The following is a 10623-nucleotide window of genomic DNA, read 5'->3' on the forward strand; positions in this document are numbered from 1 at the left end:
CTGATTATATTAACATTAAAATACAAAATTTTTAGAATAAAAGATGATGTGCCAGTAAGCAAAATGCTTGCTGATCAAGTAGCAAATTTGCAAACTATCTAAACAACCAGCTCACAGAGAATATAAAAGAAGACTCACTTGAAGTTAGAGGGGAGGAATGGTCTTGGTTTTCTTTGGCATCACAAGGGTCTCAGTAAAAACTCCTTCTGAACACTAGTGTAAAACTCTCTTTTTTACAAATAAAGTATAGCAGGTAATTTTTAAAATTATAACCAAATGCATCATTTTTTAGAGACAACATCCATAGAATGATACATACATTGACATAACAGTTAATTTATTTCCCTTATAAATATCCTTTATCATACAGAGAGAGTATCTCAATAATAATAGCTTCATAACACCTTAGAGACTACTCATAGTATACATAGTCATATCACTTTACAGACTTTTTGCTTCAAAGGAAAACTTTTATATTTTACAAATATTCAGTGTGCACATTTTATGCTGACAAAACAGATACATAAAGGATATGATATTGAAGAAGATATAGCAGGTTCTTTTATTGATGTCATGTTCAAAGATTCTGGTTGAAATACAGAAAGGCCTAAGTTCCCCTTCATTAACCATTATAGTTCAACTATCTATGGTTAAGTCTCAATTACTATTAATTTTATTTCAGAAGTCACAATGAAGAGGGAGAAACCTGCAGGATGTCTGAAGTGACATACCGTATTTTAATACAGAAATATTTTATTTTAGTTATCTGGATATGATAGAGGCATCAGGAAATGAACAGTGACATTGTAGTCAGCAAACCTAGGTTTAAGTATTGCTTCTTTCACATAGTAGACATGCAGCTTGGCAACATATTGTTTCTGGGCACATTATATTCCATAAACATATGCAGAGTTGCTTCATTTGCAAAGTAACTAAAAGACCTAAAATCAAATTTAGGAAGTTTCAATCATAGATTGCTGTAAGGATGAAAGTCACTAAGGAAACAGTTTTCTTGAACTCTTATGATTAGTAAGAATCAAAGATAAATGCATGTCAGCCTTTACTAGAGAATGCTCTTATTGCAGTAGGTACTGCTTAATACAGTGACTCCTGACTCTTCCCAGTGCTGAGAAAAAGCTACTGTGAGTGTTCAGTCATAGATAGGACAATCAACACTTGACCTAAGGTTCAGGGTACATCAAGGAAGAAAGAGTAAAAAGAATGTAAGGCCCTGAGAATAGGGAGGAGGTCTGTGAAATGTTGTCCTCTGAACATGACATTTACACACATGAATTCAAAATAGCTGTTGTCACATATACAAGATTTATAAAGAATCAAGCCAGTAAAAATTTTTAGTACAGATAAGTGTTTCCAAGATCATTCCCCTAGCTGAAGAACTATTGACAAATGTTAGCTGCTGAAGGAGAAGAAGGACTAACTTTTCTTCAGTGATGTGGTCCATGAAAGGAGGCCAATGCTTCCATAGATGGCACTAAACACATACACATATGAGCAGCATAAGTTGAACTCAGTATTTCATTTCAAAAATAAAAAGAGTGTGTAGGGAATTAGAGAGGAACTTGTTGGAGGTTAGCTTGGCAGAGAGAGAGAGAGAGAGAGAGAGAGAGAGAGAGAGAGAGAGAGAGAGAGAGAGAGAGAGAGAGAGACAGAGACACAGAGAGACAGAGACAGAGAGACAAACAGAGACAGAGAGACAGAGAGAGAAACAGAGAGACAGAGAGAGAAGAACATGTTCCAAATACATGATATTTATATATTAAATTCTCAAATAATAAGTTCAAAATGTATTTAAATAGCTTTTATGATGAAAACAACACTGCCTATCTTTCAAAATAATGTTAGTTGAAAAATAGATTAAAGTATATAACTCACAGCTATTAAGAGAAATGAAAAGAAACTACATTCATACATATTGTGCTTTAGTGAAGGCATAGATAGATAGATAGATAGATAGATAGATAGATAGATAGATAGATAGATAGATAGAGGGTATTTTGCTTTAAGTAAACAAAATAAGTTGTAAAATTATTGAGAAGTCTCAATACTTAAATAAAGCTAATAAGGAGCTATCTAGAATGATCTCCCCCATGCACAACAATTTCACACAGCACCAGTCTTGCATACTTGGGATGTTTCAGGGCAATGATAGACCCTGTTGCAAAGCTAGATGCATGGCACCTGAGAAATGAAATCAGATCTTGTCCTCTGGCCTCCACATGTACATGTACACATGTTCGAAATAGGCATGTCTTCCCATGAACATGCACAAGCAAAAAGTTAAAACAAAATGATAGCATTTTATAAAATACACTTATATTTTATAGTCTAAATATTCCTTAAAATAATGATAATAAATTCAACTTCCTAAAGAATACTTGATCAATCCTATTTTGCCATTGAAACTCGGACAGGTAATATGCTGTTCCTGATTTCATGCAACTGGTAAATTTGGCCCTCACTAAAACTCAATTGCAAAAGTAGCCAGGGCAGCTTCACTGTCACGAATGCTGTAAGAGTAGCCACAATGTAAAATAACAGAGCATTTAATACTGTATCTAATATTGAGTGAACTGATGGCTTCTTCTATGAATACCAAGTTTCTAATATTAATGAAAGTATGCAAATAGTGACATTTTCCTCACTCTGTTTAACAAAGGATAAGGTAAAAAAAATGGATATTTGTTGTGTGGTATTGCTTTACTATACGAAAAGCACAACACTAATAAATACCTGCATATTAACAATGGATAGTAGGACAGACACTTCTGTCTTCTATCTGAGGCTACCTTCCTAGTCTTCACTGAATTTCCTCCCTTTCACTGTGTTTTTCCCTTTCTCTCAGTTAAAAAATAATGTTTTTTAAAAAAATTCAAACAAATATATATTATGAACATATTAAGACACCCCATGGAAAAGTGATGTTCCTTACATAATAGATTCACCCTGTTAAACTTTTCTTGTAGTGTTTTCCATGGGAAATTTTTATTGTATTTTGTCATTGATGTCCTCATGAAACAAATATCTTCATTTCTTTATGGTTGAGTAGATAAAATTTCTAAGAAATGCAATGATCTCTCAAGGGTCACACAGGAACTCAAAAATATCTTCTAATTTCAAGTGCCAAGTTGTTCTGTCCATGTTGCCCACCTATAAGAGGAGACCTTTTTGAAGGACCAATATCAAAATTACTGACACTGCAATTTGCGTCCCAAAACACCTTTCTGAAATTGAGGTTATGTAAGCAGATGTGATGCATTCCAAATTTTGTCTACTCTTTGGCTGATGTATTTCTACAGTTTACACTATAATTATGAGTTAGTGCTGTTTTTAAATCCTTGAAATGAAAAAGTAAAGCATGTTCAATATTTACATTTCATTTTTGTTGGTCTTACTCATTTTATTATTCAATTTCACGTTGCAATTTTATGATTTTTTTCACTTGCATGAATATTAACCAGAATAGGAAATGTGCTCAGTGATTCAAATGCATGGAGATTTTAAAGTATTTGGTTAACAAAATCTAATTAGGGTGACAGTGATATGTTCTTAAAAGAAAAACAATCTTTCAGAGAAGTGAAAATTACTGCCATGTCATTGTGTTCCTTCAGACTGCACTGTACACAAAGATAGCAAATAAAGAGCATGGGAATCATTCTCTTCAAATCCATTGAGGTCATTAAAAACACCATGCTTGTGCTGTATTTTGTATATTTTTAGTGTACAAGATGATGTTTCTCCTCTCAAAGGGCCTGACTGTTCATCACTGCTGGTTGACTGACTCTGGTGACTGATAATTATCTACAAAACACTATAAAGCAAGCAACTAAAAAGTCGTCTCTTTTCTTTACATTATTTGCTGCATTTTCCAAGTTTTATCCTGGACTACTTCAGTTGGTAGTGAATAGGACCAAGATTTTATTTTATTCCTCCATCTCATCATCTCTCAGCTGTCAAAATCTTTTTTGTCATCACTTTATGATACATAAAGAAATATTTTTGGAATAATTAATATATGTTGATATTTGGGTCAACTAGTTATTTTTTTGAAATCTTCAACATGATATTGGCTAAAATTCAAATTGGCATTACCCATATGGCTAAGATTATAGAATGTGAGGGCTAGTAGGGCCCTTTAAATTATTTTAATCCACACTATTCTTAACAAACAGTTTACATAAGAGAGGACACAAGAAAAAAAAAGTCTTACCTCACATCACAGAATGCTCTGGTAGCTGGTTTTAAATACATCCATGGTTTTTCTTTACTCACTAATCTTTCTTCTTCAACTTTTATCACAGATCTATTTAATGTGTGCCAGTTTCTCCCATATATATAATATCAAACTGTTAAGGTGAAGCTTCACAGACTGTTTCACGGTTCTTTAAATTTCCCAATCACAGCACTTGTTGTCAACATTATACAGAAGATAGTCATACAATTATATACTTACAGCTTGTTTTCCTATAATGAGAGAACTCAACAAAGTAGTAGTTCTACTTTATACAAAAATGCCTATACTGCCCTCTGAAACCCCTATGATTATATATGGCCAAGGCTATAGATGCAGTATTAAAAAGTTACCTTCTAATATTGAAGCTATAAGGAATGCCTACAGGTTATTTTCAAGATAGCAACACCACAGGAAGGGTTAAAATGTATAGGTGATAAGAAGGAAATATGGGGCGGCTCAATTAATACTGAATACTTTAAAAATTTTTCACACTGAACAATTTACCACATACAACAGAAGATTCCTAATTTACATGTATATTACATATAATTACAACATTTTGTAATCAAATGCTTCCTGATTTGATTTCAGAGGCATTCCACAAGATGGAACCCATACCTTGCTCAATTACTGGAGTAAGCACCTGTAGTTACATAAGTAAAAGGCCCTAGAAGAGAACCTGGTTTTATTATTCTGCTATATTGGCATAGTATAAATCCAATTTCTTATAATTTAATCACTATACTGATAGATTGACCCATCTCTCAATTCTAATCATGAAAACTTCTTTTTGTAATGAGTGTCAATTAAGACAGTAAAATACAATTGGTCAAGCTGCACAGAATAAGTGATTGTACAACACTCAGTTCTAAATAGGACATGTGTAAGACACCCCCACCATCCAAGGCTCAGGGATGATTGATGAAAGAAGGCCAAATGACTATAAGAGATTGAGGCAATAAGTGACTAAAGGGAATTATTGTTTTCAGGGTATGAAACAATTGCACCTATAAATTCACAGCAGGTATGGAAGCATGTATAAAACCTTAGCAAATCAAGACAGACAGAAATCAAAATTTAGAGTGTAGAGGTAGTCACAAAACTCCCACTACTAGCAGAGAAACTATTGGCAAATGATGGCTGTTGGGAGAAAGTCAGCTTTCTCCCAGGACAAAGTCGATGACAGGCTACCTAAAATTTAGCAGATTATCTTACACTCATGTTCATACTGGCAGCACTTACTGGACTCAATGAGCTTAAGAGGGACAGATAAAGACAAGAAATTGGGAGTGAATAGTTGTAGCTGGGAGAGAATACAAGAAGGAAGGAATGGCAATAGACCTGATGAAAATGTATCACATGAGTGTATGAAACTTTTGAACAATGAAACATTGAAAACATACATTTTAATATTAAAATGTGAATGTATCATTTTCATATCATTTAAAGAAGATTTTGGCACTTTTTGTATGATGAACAATTTTGAAGTAAAATTAACTGACTAATTCAGGGAATTAATTCAATTTGAAATTTGCTCAGTTCAACAGCCATTAACATGGTCCCCTGGGGGATGTTGAGTTTTCCACTATGAACACCATCCTGAGAATTGCGAGCTTAAGTGATAGCAATAAGCTAGCCATCATGGACATGAACTGTCACAGTGCAGGTGTAAAGTATCCTTGTAAAATGGGACATAATTAAATGTGGACCAGAAAGCTTCCACATATTACCAACAAGTTTTTTCAATAAACAAAGAAAATGCTATAACTTTCCCCATATTACCAGCACCTAACCAATAAAATACAGCTTCTGTTGAAAACTAGGGAGAAAAAAAGTGGTCATTCTCAATTTGGAAGTTAGATGTTAGTTATTTAGGATCTACACAAGTATTCTGTAAATCAGTGCTTATCTTATTTTAAGGAGCATAGAAATCACCTAAGGACTCTGATAAAAATATGTCAAGACTCTGTATTAGAAACCAAGGTCCCAAATATAGTTAGGCTTTTAGTCTGTGAGTCAGACTATAAGTATCATGGCTACAGTCTAGACAGTCTAATTCAGATTGTTACAGTAATGTACTGAGAATGGAATGCCATAGCTGAGGATATTTGTGTCCAAATATCCTACTAAGGGGAGCTGGACAAGACTTATGCCAGGTGTCTCATGAAAATAAATAAATAAATAAATAAATAAATAAATAAATAAATAAATATTTTAAAAAGCTCAGTATTTATGCAAATGATTTCATTTTCTGTGTGAGCCAGGATAGAGGTAAGGCTTAGAGCCACACTGCTAAAACATAATCTAGGTTTGTGATAATTATCATAACAAAAGTAATATTTATGCTTAATAATATTAATGATAGTGATCACATATTTTACATACTGTATACTAACAATTGTGTTAAATATAGGGACTTACTCATGCAAATCTTGCAACAATCCTCAGATATAGACTGTCTGTATAGATATCTACCAAGGGATTGGCCCTATTTCTATTGATTTGTTCTTTAAATATATATATACTGGTGAGTTGTAATCCTATCTGTAGTTTTCTTCTGAAATCTAGATGTGTTTTTCAATTGCACATTTGCACATACACTTGAATATGGAAAAAAATCTATAATGCGTCTTTAGCATAATATCTGCTTATCTCCCAAGTATACTCTATCCACTTACTCAAGTCAGAAAGCTAGAAGTATTCTTGCTTTATTGTCCACTGCACATACTACACAAGTAATCCTCTAGGAAATAACGTCAGCTCAGTTTTCAAAGTAACTATCGGTCAACTTTTCTCCTCCTCCCCTGACACCATCAGCTCTTGCTTACAACAGTGGAACAGCAGCTAACTGATCTTTGTGCTCTTCCCTTCAAATAACTTTGATTGGCTGGAAGAAGGCTGCATGTTTTCTAGTGGCAGCTGGTGAGGCCAGACAGAGCCAGATAATAATAGCAAACTCTTCGAATGTATTACTGCGTTGTGGACAACTTGCTAAGTATGTAAGTAGCATATTTAGAACTCACAATAACCCTGTGAGCCATGTTCTATTATTATCTCTATTTTGCAGAGGAGAATACTAAAGGATAGAGAAATCACATAAGGTTTCAAGTTTTTCCATCAGTCAGTGGTGGAAGCACACTCAAAGTAAGGTGGCCTGATACATGATTTAATCTTTTCCAAAGCTTCTGAAGAAAGTTGTGTGCCCCACTAAAGACTGTATATGTTATGACCTGAAGGTCAAACAGGGAAGCATTTAAATAAACAAATGTACTAACTCAATTATATTGTCATTTTGTCTATCAATAGTCAAAGACGGGAAATTATTGTTTTACAACTAAATTTGCCACTTGAATGAATTAGACCACATTAATAAGCTGCTTAAGCAAACAGGCAGCTTACCTTGAGAACTCTTAAATACTTACTCTATTCCCACATCTTCATGAGGCTGCCTCTAAGAAAGTTCAATTGCTTTAGATAAATTATGGACACTCATCTGGTGCCCCCCCCCAAACCTTTAGAACATTATGTACTTCCTCCATGTTTACTTCTAATGATAATATAAAGTATAAATCTGAGTACCAATATCTTTCATGTATGTAGCATTTCTTTTGTTACAAAATAAACCTCACATGTAATATAGTATGTCTCTGGCAATAAATCACTCAATAACATATACCAGTGAGCAAGATATATTCATGCTAATCATTTCCCTCTAAATTGTTAACAGGGGCATCACAATGTAGCGATGGTACACATTCCCAGTGCAACTTGACTTGCAATCCCTCTAGCACTGCCCATCATATGTTACAATGGTCTGTTGGTTTATCCATCTTTGGTACAGGATAACAACTTTCCCCAAGAAAAGAACCATATTATTTTCCAGCTTTGAATCTCACTCTTATACAATGCCTAGAAAATACTGAGCTTTTAGTCAGTAATTATTGGATAAATGAAGTAGCACTTGCATTGCTGATCATGTCCTTCTTAAACAGCTTTTAAATTAGCATCTTAGAAAACCATTCTTGTCTAGCTTCTCTTGTACAATTTTTTGTTACATATTTTTAAACTTAAAAGATCTTCACATAGCAACTTGATGACTTCATCTACTCAAATGACTTTAAATACCATATTCATATTGAAGGTTCTAAAATGTTTATCTTTAGCCCACACCTGTTATTTGAAATTTAGATACATATAGTCAACTCCTTATTCTACATCTCTGCATTCCAACATAGTATGTTTATTGTTAAAACCTTGGGGTTCCTTACCAAGACTTCTACTCTAAAAGTCTTCCCTTTTTAGCAGATAAAAAATCACCAATTTAATCATTTTTCACCAGATGTTCCCCTTCCATTCTAATTCAGGCCACCATCTATCCCCAGTCTCAATTATTGCCAAAACCTCCTAACTCATTTTCCTGATTCAACCTGTGTTCTCCTACAAATAGCCTCTCCACAGCAGCTACTGTGATCCTTTCAAATCTAAAGCAAATAATGTCATTTCTCTGTTCAAAGCCATCTCATTCTTTCAAGCACACTTAGAGCTAAATCCAATTTATGAACAATTTTGGACAAGCTCGATGTAGCCCGAGTGGCCTCAATGTATCTGACCTCAGCTGCAGCTGGCCACTCTTTATTATTTTGGCTCCACTGCACTTCTTACTTTTTGGAGATCATGGCAAACATATGTATGTATATATATTTATTCTACTTTTTTCATCATTTCTTTTTTTCTTTCCCCCCAAATGCTTTGTTTATAAGATGCATTTCTTAAACATCCATCGATCTCTAGGTCCTTTTACTCTGTATTTGTTTCTTTTCATAACATTTGGGATTATGTATTGCTATATATTCACTCCCTTTTATCCTTGATTCCTTCCTGGTTCTTGGGTCCATGACAGCAATGACTTCCTGTATTTCTAATATCAAGAGTAGTCTGTGAAACAGAATAGATACCCAGCAAACTTGAAGAAGTGAATTAAGTGGCATTGTATAAAAAAATAAATGAAAAATAACTTATTATTTCAACTTGAGAGAAATCACAAATCTCTAAAATCTTTCAGTTAAAAATGCAAACCTCATCTAATTTAGAAACAAACTAGAATATTGTCTGTGGTGTGTGTTTTGTTTCCCTACTGATTAATATATGTAGAGGATGTGTAATGTGCACAATAAATGTAGAATGATGGAACATATTTATTAGGAGGGAAATGCCTAGCTATTTCATCTTGTATGCCCTGGGTTGTTGTGAGTCCTGCTTGTTAAAGGTAATTGTAAACTGCTTTACAGTTCTTGTCCACTAAGGCAATGCATGGTAGAAGTTTGGTTTTATTTGATGAAGTAGCCTTTAGCACTACTGACTACTAATCTGGTGGTCTGATTTGTCTACAAGGGGTCCTTCATACGACTTTTAAAGCCATATTGTTTTGAGAAAATTAACTTGTTTGCCTCTGAATAATAAAGAGTAGGGTGAGGCATTACAGGAGGAATAACAACACTGTTAAAGGGTTAAGTCCTACAAAGCTTCACATGTATGCTAAACGAGAGTAATCTGTAAATGATACAGAACCATAAAATTAAGTATAAAATGCAAATGAACTGACAGTTGAATTCAGGAAATTCAGTTATTGTATAAAAAAACCTTTAAAATTATGTTTGTGTAAAGGCAAGTCCAAAAATACAGACAAATCTATTATATTTATCATTAGTATTTTGTTTTATTCTTCAGATACAATTTTCCTATTCTTTGTTTTATAAGTCTAAGCTTATCATAAAATCTACTTGGCTAAACAAAGGAGAAAAAATGAGTGTTTCTGGCTATCAGTGTCTTGTTTTATTTTGTTTTGTTTTTTATCAAATGTATTTTCTGTATTTCTTGAAAATGATTCTGTGATTTATCATTAAGTATATTTATTTACTTATAAAATAATTTACCTTTTACTTTTCATTCTGTGTATGTGTATATATGTGTGTCTATGTGTGGATTCATGCATATACGAAATGAACGTGCATGCCAGGGCCAAAAGAAGGTGTTGAATCTGCTGGTACTAGACTTAAAGGAAGTTGTGAACTTACAAATACAGCTTCTGTGAATAAAACTTTTGTCTTCCACAAAAGTAGTATGTACACTTAATCACCGAGCCATCTCTTTAGACATAAAAACATATTTATAGTATGTGTTGAATCAACCTGGCATCTGTGGGATGAAACCCACTATTACATTATGATATTAGATTCCATTAATGTGTTCTTGAAACTGGTTTGCAAAGGCTTTATTGAAAATATTTTAAGCTATGTTCAACAGGGAAATAAGTCTGATGTGTTCATCTTTTTTGTTACATATGTATTGAATTTTGCTATGAGGGCTTCATT

This window comes from Mastomys coucha, chromosome X, assembly GCF_008632895.1.
Source record: "Mastomys coucha isolate ucsf_1 chromosome X, UCSF_Mcou_1, whole genome shotgun sequence".
Classification (NCBI taxonomy): Eukaryota; Metazoa; Chordata; class Mammalia; order Rodentia; family Muridae; genus Mastomys; species Mastomys coucha.